This window comes from Panicum virgatum, chromosome 8K (genome assembly GCF_016808335.1).
Source record: "Panicum virgatum strain AP13 chromosome 8K, P.virgatum_v5, whole genome shotgun sequence".
NCBI lineage: Eukaryota > Viridiplantae > Streptophyta > Magnoliopsida > Poales > Poaceae > Panicum > Panicum virgatum.
Window position 1 is genome coordinate 2,219,704 of NC_053143.1, and position 12,082 is coordinate 2,231,785.

The following is a 12,082-nucleotide window of genomic DNA, read 5'->3' on the forward strand; positions in this document are numbered from 1 at the left end:
GGAATCGCGCGTGGACAGCCAGGAGGGCTCCCTTGGGGACCGCTTCCGGTTGGTGGAACAGTCGGCCAACAATCTCGTCGCCTGGCAACCCGGCATCGACGCCGCCATCGCGAATCTCACCACCAAGCTTCGATCCGTCGACGACGTCAAGTCCCAGATCGGCTCTCTCTCCGCCAAGTTGGATTGAGTGGTCCTCGATCGTCATGCAGCTAGTTCGGGGATCCTCCCGAACCCCGTGGCGGCCGCGGCGTCTTCGCTTGCCGGTAACCCGGCCGTTGGCCCCGATGGGCACCGCATCGACAATCATTACCGGGAGCCTGGGTTTGGGTCGGTATAGCGAAAATGGCCTCTCATGCCATATTTCAATATAATGTTTTGGCGATTAATGACACACACAACATTTGGACTAATATGATTGTTAAGATGACCATTCTCAGGCTTTTAGGGTCAAGTGATGACAAAGAGAAGATAGGCGTAGCTAGGCCCAAAGGGCCGCCCCTACGGGAAGCTCTTCGATTCAGGAGCACCGGAAGAACCGACGCCAGGGCATCGGAGCATCCGGTGGTAGTCGGAAGAACCGACGCCATGATACTTTGGTGCAGAAGGGAATCGAAGCCAAGTCAGCCTATAGGCACCGGTTGAACCGACGGTCCAAGAAAGTGCATCGGTGCAATGGCCGTCCTTTGTACCAGAGACGATGTCAAGTGCCCAGAAGAAGTTTCTTCAGCACCGGTTCAACCGACGGTGCATTGGTGCATACCACCAGTGTAATGACGTCAGCGTCCAGGAAAAGATTCCTTCAGCACCGGTTGAACCGGTGAAGCATCGGTGCATTGCATCGGTTCAACCGGTGGTCTCTGCGTCAGCCGTCAGGAGTCCAACGGCTACTTCGGGTTATGAGTGACCGGATGAACCGACGCTACCCCGCCAAGAGGCATCGGTTCTTCCGGTGGTACGCAGATTTTCAGCTAACCGTTGGAGCAACGGCTACAAGACTTGGTGGCCTATATATACACCTCACCCCGTCCATTTGAAGTTTGCTGGAGTTGCTGGACATCCCACACACACCCAAGAACATCTCCAACCACCATATAGCTTCATTGTACATCATATAGGCTTAAGCACACTTGTGAGAGTGCTTAGTGCTTGTTTAGGCTTAGTTCTTGAGAGAACTAGCTTGAGAGAAAGCCTTGCTGCGGCAAGCACCTTGTGTACTCGTCGTGTGACCCTCCGACTTGGTGTGGAGTGGCAACGACACTTTGTGCAGGGAAGGAGGCCCCTACTTGGTGTTAAAGCTCCAAGATAGTGAAGACGGTGCCGTGGTGACGCTTCGAGATAGACGGTGGCGGTGACCTCGTCTTTGTGACTTGGTGTCACTTAGCCTTTGCTTGTCGGGAGCCTTGGAGGCGTGGCAAGACGGTGATCGAGCGAAGAGACTCGGTATCACACTTGTTCGTGTTGGACAAGAGACTCGGTTCTAGAATGCTCCACAAGAATCATAAGAAGACATGAAGCTTGGATATTTTCTTGTCATGGTAAAATTTAGAATTTTCTAGAAATAGATATTTGTAGGGAACTTCCTAGAGTGTGACATGTGTCACTCATCTAAGAGGGTATGGATGCCTATATAAGGAGGGTGACACCCCTTGCCATGCCATACTACTCCACTCCATCCCACACACATCCAAGGGCATGGTAGAAGTGAGCATAGGTAGAGTGTGCTAGGTTAGCCACCACAAGGTGTGTTCCTTCGTAACTTTGTTACTCCAATAAGGTAAGTGTCTTTATAAGTGTTAGTCTTCTGGTTAAGCTTAGTACTTAGTGTATAAGTTGTGATCCATCGAAGGTTGGCTCTGTCACCCGGGATCACAAAAGGGTCTGGCTTCATCGAAGGTTGGCTCTGCCACCCGGAAACCAGCTTCATCTGTTGGTAGGCTCTGCCTCCCGGAAGCAAAAGGCGGCTCTGCCGTCAAAAGGACCCGGTACCCTAAGTAACTAGAAGCTGACCGACTCTGAAGTGAGTTGGTGTAGATCCTCAACTTAGTAGGGCCACCTCAATTTCCAACAATCACTAAAATAAAACTTATATTGCAATTAAACTAGTAACGTAAAATAATACTAACGTTATATGAGGTATTACATAATTACTAGGCAAACTATTTCATACTCTTGCCTTGCGTAAGTACATTCGTTCCCTTCAGTAACCAGCATACGCATAATTGCACCTATGACAAAAATCATCTCGTCTCTTTCCATAGAAGCCTCTCGAGTCACCGTACCACGCCATAATTCCCAGACAATCATGACAGTGCCTACCTCCTTCGCCATAACTTCATCATCCCCTGGAAGCCACAGAGTACCCACACCATTGACCTTGAAATGACCCATCATGACTCACTCCATTTCCTGGAAGCCGGCAAGAGTGCTCACAATATTAAACCCGTCATGCAAATATGGCGGCACCCACCTCGCCATAAATCGGGGTCGTCGCGCACAGTGCCGGCCGAGATTTTTTTCTCCGCCGCGCGAACCGCCTCACCTCGTCTATAAAAGAACCCGATGCCCCCTCCCTGCCATCCCCACCCGCGCTCGCTCTCGCTCGCGCACGCGTGACACGCCGGCCCCACGACGGGACCGCGCACTACCGTCGGCACCACGCCGTGCCGCCCACCTCCGCGTCCCCACCTCGCCCACGCCGCTGCAGCGTCCTCGCCGGCTTTGCCGCCTCGACGCTCGCGCCTTCAGCACTGCCACTATTTGCGTTGACGACGAGCTGCCGCAGCCCACGCCGTCGCCCGTCCCTGCGCGACGCCGCTGTTGCTCTCCTCGCCTATAAAAGGAGCAAGGCCTGGACGAGCCCTTTCACCAGCCCAAGCACACCGAGCCGCTTCGCTCCGCTAGCTGAACCACTCCTCACGAGCCCAGCTCACTCACGAGACGAAGCTCCAACAGTTGACCCTCTTCCTCGAGCTATTCCGCGCCAAGGTGAGATGGCAGGCAGCTACACGACCATTAACTCTGCAATACTAATAAAGGCCCAAAACACCCACCAGGCTGTGAGCACTTAATCCAAATCATTCTATTTTCGGAATTAAATACCAACCAATACTGTAAACTCAATATCTCCTTCATATCAACTCCTTTTTCACGTAACTCTTTTTCCTAAACTCTCCTCAAATCATATACTATCTATTCCTCCTATTTTCATCTCCATTTGAGCTTATTTTATTGCTTGCTTGCGTTTGTTTGCCGGTTGTGCTGTTTTCGCCCGTAGATCACGGAGTAACCAAGGAGGAGCCTGCCAAGGAGTATGAAGGCCAGTGCCGCGAGCCGGAGCCAGAAGACCCGTACCGCGAGCAGGAAGCCGCCGCCGCCGATGCATACGTAAGCGAAGGCAAGTTTCATGGACCCCTACGTGAGCAGTTGCATCCTTGTGAGGACGTCTAGCTGTAGCTTGGGTCTAGGATCGATTACATATACCAGTACTTGAGTGATTGAGTATGCTCATGCATGCATCTGAGTAGTCATGCATATCCAGTGCTGAGACTAGTATACGAAGGGATCTGGCTAAGACCAGGGCAGCTGGGTGTGCTGGAGCCAGCGCTACCGTGGTGGTAGACTGGCAAGTGAGTGCTACCGTGGTGGTAGGCTCGAGTTGATATGTTGAGGGATGGTTGCTGCCCTGGTGAACCATAAGGACCGAGTTGTTTTGACATCTCACCTAGCTTACTTTAGTATGACCACAGGTTCCGGTATGGGCTGGACTTAGCCTAATCCCGTTGGTTGGCCTGACGGTCGCAGGGATGGTTTACGGGTATAGACCATTGGGGTCAGGGCCCGAGGGTTTGTGCGGCCGGGCTAGGGCGTGACCACGGCTGGGTGTCGGCTATGTCGGTTGTCCGTTCGGGCAGTCGAGCGTGTGGGTACAGTGTACGACCTCTGCAGAGTGTATAATCCATTCGAATGGTCCGTGTCCACGGTATGGACAGGCTACGGTGTGGTCCTGACAACTAGTGAGCTACCTACTGTGGGTTGTGTCGCGAAGGATTGCATACCATTAGTTGCATTATTAGTAGAATGTGCTTATTATGTGTCGTGCATGTCAGTCCCCTCCCGTAGGGTGAGGTGGAGCTTGCTGAGTACTTTTGTACTCACCCTTATTGATATTCTCCAGAGGATCCTGACTTTGTGCCAGAAGACTACGAGTAGATCGTGTCCGCACCCAAGCTGATCGAGTGGAGCCGTGGTGGATGAAGAGCTAGTCCTCCATGCCATCATGCTAGTCGTTATCCTATGGTTGTTCTGTGTAGCTCTGTGTTGTCGCTTTATCCCTCGTGTATATGTTGAATAAAGCTCTGTATGACTCTGGACTACACTTGATGTAACATGTATTATGCCGGAGACTTTATTCAGTAATTAATACATGGTTTAGCCTTGATCTTTGGGTCGGGGCACTTCATATATGGAGGCGCCTTCTGACCATTTGTTCTTGGCAATTTAAAAGGCTGTTGTTAATGGCATCTCTGCTGCTCGCACAGTTCGATTCTCTGGCTCCATTCAGCACATTCCAGTTTCTATATTGGTGGATTCGGGCAGTTCAACATCCTTTATCAGTTGTCAGTTGGCGGCTCAGCTTTCGGGTGTCCAGAAGTTATAGGCCCCTGTATCTGTACAAGATGCTGGTGGCAGTACCCTCTCTTGCACCTCTGTTCTAGCCCAGGCTCAATGGTTCATTGGAGAGGTTTGGTTTCAGTCCGATCTCAAGGTGCTCCCGCTAACTGCTTACGACATCATCATCGGTATGGACTGGCTTGAGGCATTTAGTCCTATGACTGTACATTGGCAGCAAAAATGGATGCAAATTTCTTATGAAGGCCAGTCAGTTCTTCTACAAGGGGAACTTCCCATACAGCTTGACAACCTGTTGATCCAAGTCTGTGTTCTGACCGATTCAGTGGTGCAGCAGTCTGAGTTGTCCTTGTTGCCACCTGATATCCGGCTTCTTGTTGATCAATTTGGTGAGTTGTTTGAGGAACCCAGTGAGTTGCCCCCATTCAGAGCCTGCGACCATGACATACCTCTGATTCCAGGAGCCCGGCCAGTGAACATTCGCCCCTACCGCTACCCACCTGTGCTACGCGATGAAATTGAGAAACAAGTCGCTGATATGCTGTAGAAAGGATTGATCCAGCCAAGCTCCAGTTCATTTTCCTCCCCTGTCCTCCTTGTCAAGAAGAAAGATGGCTCTTATCGATTCTGTGTGGACTTTCGGCACCTTAATGCTCTCACTATGAAGTCTAAGTTTCCAGTTCCGGTCTTTGATCAGCTAATGGATGAGCTGGCTTCTGCCTCCTGGTTCTCTAACTTTGAAGCGTCCCCTCATAAGAGAAGATTTAAATGTGTTACAAATATCAGTCCCAGGTGGCTGATACACATTTATTACATCAGATGGTACATCACCGTACAATCTTCCGAGGAGGTGGACACTCGAGACAGACAAAAACAAGAAGTAAAAAGGCTACGGTGATACACCAGAGCACGACCCACATGGGATCCAGCTCGGGCTCGGAGTATCGCGCCAGCGAAAGCATCCTGAATAGGGTCAACACCACAGGCAGAGTTGGGTGTAGGATGGAACCCCTACTCAACGTCTTCGGGAACGAAGTCTAGATCTTCCTCTGTAAAAATTAGGAAAGGGGTGAGTACAAACGTACTCAGCAAGTCCAACCACACCCAAGGAGGGGGTATAAACAGAATATAATGCACAGGGTAAATCAAGAATAAGGCTAGGGTTTAATTTGCGGAAAACTAATTTTTATGCAGGGGTTCATTTGAAAGAAAAAGGATTTTCAAAGCAACTTTCTCGCACCGAGTAACACATAGGGTTGAACCACACAGGATCCAAGTTTTAAATTTACTACCGGACTCCTCATCCACCGTAGCACACGGCACAACTGCCGAACACTTTTCCAAAACAACTCACGCCATCCCATCCATTCCCAGAAGAAATGCTAGTTGTGTGACCAAATCGTAACTCGCACAGTACCGTGGGCACGGCTATTCGAATAGATTTTAACTCTGCAGAGGTGTGCAACTTTACCCACAAGCGGGGGTACCACAGCACGATCACCTTAGTGTCGGTGCAGATCCCAACATAGCTATTATCCACCTTAGCTAGACCTGACTAGCCAACACGGGATCCACCAAGGGGGCCATTGACCTATCACAGAGGTTTTAACCGGGGCTTAAGTCACACAGAGCTTATCCCTTATCCTTGATCACCCATTGCTCTCAGATCTCCTGATGGCTATCAGACTAACTAGTGGGATTTATGCTAAGCCGTTGCCGCATACAACGGTCGAGTGGTTTGCACGATAGTGGAGCTAGGCAATATGACACATCAACTCGGTCCTTAATTGTGACAAGATGGATATCTCCCTTCCTTGCTCAACCAGGTACGAGCACACCATTCGGCAATTCACACAGAAGTGTCCTCCATCCCATCTAACTCATCTTTTGAAAATTTCACATTTTCCCTTCCCACACACTCACACATTTTCCTTTTATAGAACAAGTTGTACCGGATTCGAGGTCCTAAACGTTCTAGCAGCGATTAACATCCAAACAGAATAAATCATATTCAGACATTAATCTAGGTGGTCAAAGAATGGTTATAACAAATCAAGGGGTGGCTAACCAACCATGTTTTCAGCAGTCAAAACATATGCAGTTTTGTAAAATAGTCCAATAGGTTGTGTTTATAAAACTGGGACAAAACATACATCAAAGGATGGGATTGAACTTGCCGTTCTCAAAGCCTTCCGGGAAGTCCTGATCGAGGTACTGTCCATCGGGTTCGGGGTCGCGGTACTGGTCCTCATTCGCTTGCTCGCAATACTACTCGTCGATGGGTTCTCCCTCGTTCACACCATGATCTACGACGCACACAAACAAGCACACAATAAAGAAAAAGAAATAAAGATTTTATCGTTGAGCTCGAATTGGAAACAATTAAGATATGAAGATAGGAGTGATATTTTTGGGTGATTTACTAATGGTACGGCCGAAATTATGTTGGGAATGATGTGGTAAAGTTTCAGGTCAAACGGGGAATGTTTTGCGCATGAAATGATAGGTTACAGAGACATTTAGGGGTTGAACCGGGATCAGAGACCTATTTGTAAATACTTTTGGAATAGAAAGGACTTGGTTGTAATTTCTAGAAATACACAAGTTACTCTGAAAAGGGGCAGGGGCATATTCAGAATTATTTCTATGTGGTGGAGGGTTTATTTGCGAGTAGAAAAATAAGAAGGGTTTCTTTTGGAAAAGAACTAGAGAGGTGGGAGGGCTCTTAATAGAATAGAAGGAAAGGGAGGGGCTTTTGGGAAAAATAGCCCTTTCTTCTTCCTCCTCTCTTCCCGTAGAACAGGGGAGGGGTGCTTGGGCACCGGCGGCCCTGGGCACGGCAATGGCCGGGGAAAGGGGGAGGAGAGAGGAGGCGGCACGGGGGATCGATTCCCCTCCACAATTTCAGAGGAGGGGGGCCACAGGGAGTGGCGCGATGGCCATGGCCGCGGCGGGCAGGCGGCTGCCGCGGTGGCGCGAGCAGGGGCGGCCAGGGCGCGGGCGTTCATGGGGGAAAAGGGAGAGGGCGACAATGGGATCCTTTTTCCTCACTCACCAAGGAGAGGGGTGCAGCGGACCGTGCTAGCCACGGGGGGCGGCGGCAGCGGGCGGAGCTGCTCGGGACGGCGGCGCTAGAGGGCTGGGGTGGAGAGCTGGAGCTGGTGGACCGGTTGTGCAGCTCGGAGGCGAGGTGAAGGGCCTACTTATAGGCGTGGCAACACGGTGGAGCGGGCGGGGCGCGTTGGTGTCGGCCGGCGAGCTTCGCGGGGCGCCTTTAATGGCGTGGGGGCAGCTTGGCTGCTTGCCGGCATCGTGGAGCGGCGCGAGTGCCGAGGGCGTCGGTGTGCAGGGCGAACGGTGGCGTGTAGTGGTAGAGGCGGCGCCCAGGGAGGTGTGAAGCGTCCCCTCCTAAGAGAAGACTTAAATGTGATACAAAACATCAGTTCCAGGAGGCTGATGCCACATTTATTACATCAGATGGTTCAAAACCGTACAAACCTTGGAGGACACTCGATACAGATAATAATAATAACTAACCAAGCTACGACATAACACCAGACCGCAAACCACATAGGGTCTACCACGGGTTCAGAGTACTGCGACAGCGGAGGCATCTCGACAGGGCCGGTACCACAGGTAAGGTTGGGTGTAGAACGGTAACCCTACTCGGCGTCGTCTGGCACGAAGTCTGGATCTTCTTCTGTAAAAAGTAAGAGTGGGGTGAGTACAAACGTACTCAGCAAGTCCAATCACACCCACGGAGGGGGGGTTATATCAGAATAATATGCATAGGTAAATCAAGGATAAGGTTACGGTTTAATTTGCAGAAAAACGATATTTCATGCAGGGGTTTATTTTAAAGAAAGCCTTTATGAAAATCAATTTCAGAAGTAACACGGAGTTTCCAATTTTTAAACTGCTACCGGACTCCCCGTCCGTCGTAGCACACGGCACAACTGCCGGACACAATTCCAAAACAACTCACACCAGCCCATCCCAATGAAACACTAGTTATGTGACCACACCATAACTCGCCCAATACCGTGGGCACGGACTATTCGAATAGATTCTTATCTCTGCAGAGGTGTGCAACTTTTCCCACAAGTAGGATACCACAACTCGAACACCGTCGTGTCGGTGTAGATCCTAACATAGCCGTTACCCACCATAGCTAAGCCTGACTAGCCATCACGGGTTGCACCAAGGGGTCATTGACCGTTCACTTAGGTATAACCGGGCATAAGTCACTCGGGGCTTATCCCTTCTCCTTAGACACCCGTTGCTCTCAGCTCTCCTGATGGCTATCACACCAACTAGTGGGATTTATGCTACGCCGTTGCCCATTCAACGGTCGAGTGGTTTGCACGAAAGTAGAGTTAGGTGAGATGACACACCAACTCGGTCCTTAGACATGACAAGATGGATGTCTCCCTTCTCGCTCTGCCACACAGGCACAAGCACACCAATCGGCAAATCACACAGAAATGCCGTCCATCCCGTCTGCGCTTTCTTTACAAAAACACCACTTTTATCCCAACCTATACGCACACATTTTCCTTATAAAATCAATTGTATTATGAGTAAAGCCCTAAGCATTCTAATATCGATTAACGTCCAAGCAAAATCAGACATTAATCTTGGTGGTCAAGGAATGGTTATCACAAATCAAGGGGTGGCTATCCAACCGTGTTTTCATGCAAGCAAAACATATGCAATTTTATTAAACAGGCCATTGGGTTGTGTTTATAAAAACTAGGACAGAAACATGCATCAAAGGATGGGATTGAACTTGCCGTCTTCAAATCCTTCCGGAAGTTCCTGCTCGCGGTACGGGTCCTCGGGCTCGGGCTCGCGGTACTGATCCTGCTCGGAGACGGGTCCTTCCTCGGTCACACCGTGATCTACAGCACACACAACAAGCATACACGAACAAACAATAAATAAAAAAGAAAACAAATGTTTATCGTCGAGCTCGGATCGGAGAATAATCAAGAAATGGAGATAGAAGTATTATTTCCGGGAGATTTTCTAATGGCATGGCCAAAATTATATTGGAAAGGGCGTGGTGGAGTTTGGGGCAAATGGGGAATTTTTGGCGCATGAAATGAGAGGTTAAAGAGGTGTTCAAGGGCTAAACCAGGTTTCAAGGAGAGATGAAAATAGTATGAATGGATAGTATTTGATTTTATAGGAATTTAGGGACAAAAATCACTTGAATCGGAGGTTGGATGAGTGAGATAATGTAATTATAAAATTGGAGGCTTAATTAATTCCGAAAATGGGCTGGAATAAACGGACGGAGTGCTTCATTGCCTTGCTTGTGCGTGAACGGAGTTGAGCTGGGCCCCTGGGCTTTTCGTCCAGCACTTGGGCCAATGGAATGTAGTTGGGCTGGTAGAGAAAAAGTAATAGGAGAGTGGAGGAATACGGATAGGAGCAGAGAGCAGAGGCGCTCGTGCCCCACGGACACGCCTGGCGCCATAGGAGACGGACGAAGCTCGCCGGAGCTTCGGCGTTCGAGGATTCCCGTCACCAAAATCAAATCCAAGGGCATGGGGAGGAAGAGGGAGGTGAGGGCTACTCATTCCGGGGATTCTCCAGCCGAGATGGGGAGCTCGGCATGGCCGGCCATGGCAGCCATGGCTACGGTTCCAGGAGCTCCGTGGGCAGCTCGACGTAGGAAGGGAAAGGGGAAAGCGAAGCTCGGCGAAGGAAGAGGGGGATGTGGAGATGCTCACCGTCGAGCTAATCGAGCTGGGGTGGCCTGGTCGAGGAGATCGACGAGGGAGTTGTGCCCTGTACCGAAACAGGGGAGGTGGAAATCGGAGCGGGGAGGAACAAGAACGGCGAGCTGGGTGGCCTGGCGAGCTTGGGATGGCGACGACAAGCAGCTCGGGCTCCTTTTATAGACGGAGCGAGGCGGTGGAGGTGGCGTGGCACGGTGAAGGTCGATGGGCGGCCATTAATGGCGCTCGGGGCTTGCTTGGCGGCTTGCGGGCGTCGCAGAGCGGCCACAGGAAGGCGGTGCGGCACAGGGGCGACGCGACGCGTCGGGCAGGTGGAGTAATGGTGCGGCAGGGCGATGAGACGGCTCGGCGGCGGCGGTGTGCGCACGGCGCGACGCGGGCGGCGCGGCTCGGTGTGCGCGGGCAGGGGCGCGCGGCGCAGGCCGGGGCCGGGGGGTGCTCAGGTCGACGAGACCCATCGGGCAAGGGCTCGCGCGCGTGCAGCGCGTGGGGGAGGCGTGGCGTGGCTCGGGCAGGAGGCGGCGTGCACACGGTTGGGCAGCACGCTCAGCGCCAGAGGAAGAAGAAAGGAAAAGGGAAGAAAGGAGAGAGGAAAAAGAAAAGAAGGAAAAGAAAATAAAAAGGAAGGGAGGAGTAAAAAGAGAAAAAGAAAAGGGAGGGCGCCGGCGGGAATCGCGGCGACGACCGCGGCCGGGCGGGCACGTGCGCCGGTCGGGCGGCACGCGGTGGAAAACGCGGAGCGAGGTGCACAGGGTGATGGGACGGGGATTGGTACGGGTGTCGGCGACGTGTCGCCGGAAAAGATTTTTAGGAAAAAAAAAGGACTGAGCTCGACGATGCACAAATAATTTTGAAACCAATTTTAGCGCATGATTTAATTTAGTGAATTTTTGAGATGTTACAAGGTGGCTCTGCGTCGCTGTGCCCGACGTCGAGCTGAGCAGTGCGAGTACGGTGGCGCAGGGGCGGCGGCAAGTGGCTGGCGCTGTGCCGGGCGGCGCGGCGAGCCTCGGGGGCGAGTGGAACGCGTGCTGCGCAAAGGACGCGCACGCGGCGCGTGGACAGGCAACGGGATGAGTCGGCAGCGGCGAGCGGCGCGGCCGCGTGGTGCGCGTGGGGGCGGCCGGGAGTAGGGGTGTGCGTGCGCGTCGAGGCGGCAAGGGAGCTCGGCGGTGCCGGCGGGGTAGGCGAGGGCGGTGGCCGGTGGTGGCGCTGTTGGGTGGGGGCGGCGCGGAGCTGCCCGGCTCGTGCGGCTCGTGGGAGAGAGCGACAGTGAGGAGAGGGAGGAAGGAGAGAGAGAGAGAGAAAAGGAGGGAAAAAGAAAAAAAGGAAAGGGAAAAAGAAAAGAAAAGGAGAGAGAGAAAAGAGAGAGGGAGAGAGAGAAAGGGAGATCGCGCCGGCGAATTACCGCGACCGGACGAGCACGCACCCTGTCGGCGACGCGTAGCGCGTTGCGCGGAACGAGGGAAAGAAATGGATGGGACGGCGATTGAAATCGGGTGTCGGGACGGCAAAAATTTCCGGGAAGGAATTCGAAGGATTAGGTGTTTAGGGATGATTTGAGCCCAACGATGAAAGAAAAGTTTGAAAATTATTTTTAGCGCGTGATCTAACTTGGTAAATTTTTCGGAGCGTTACAAACTTTGATCTGCGGGCTGGTTTTCACCAGATTCTACTCAAGCCAGGGGAAGAGTTCAAAACGGCAT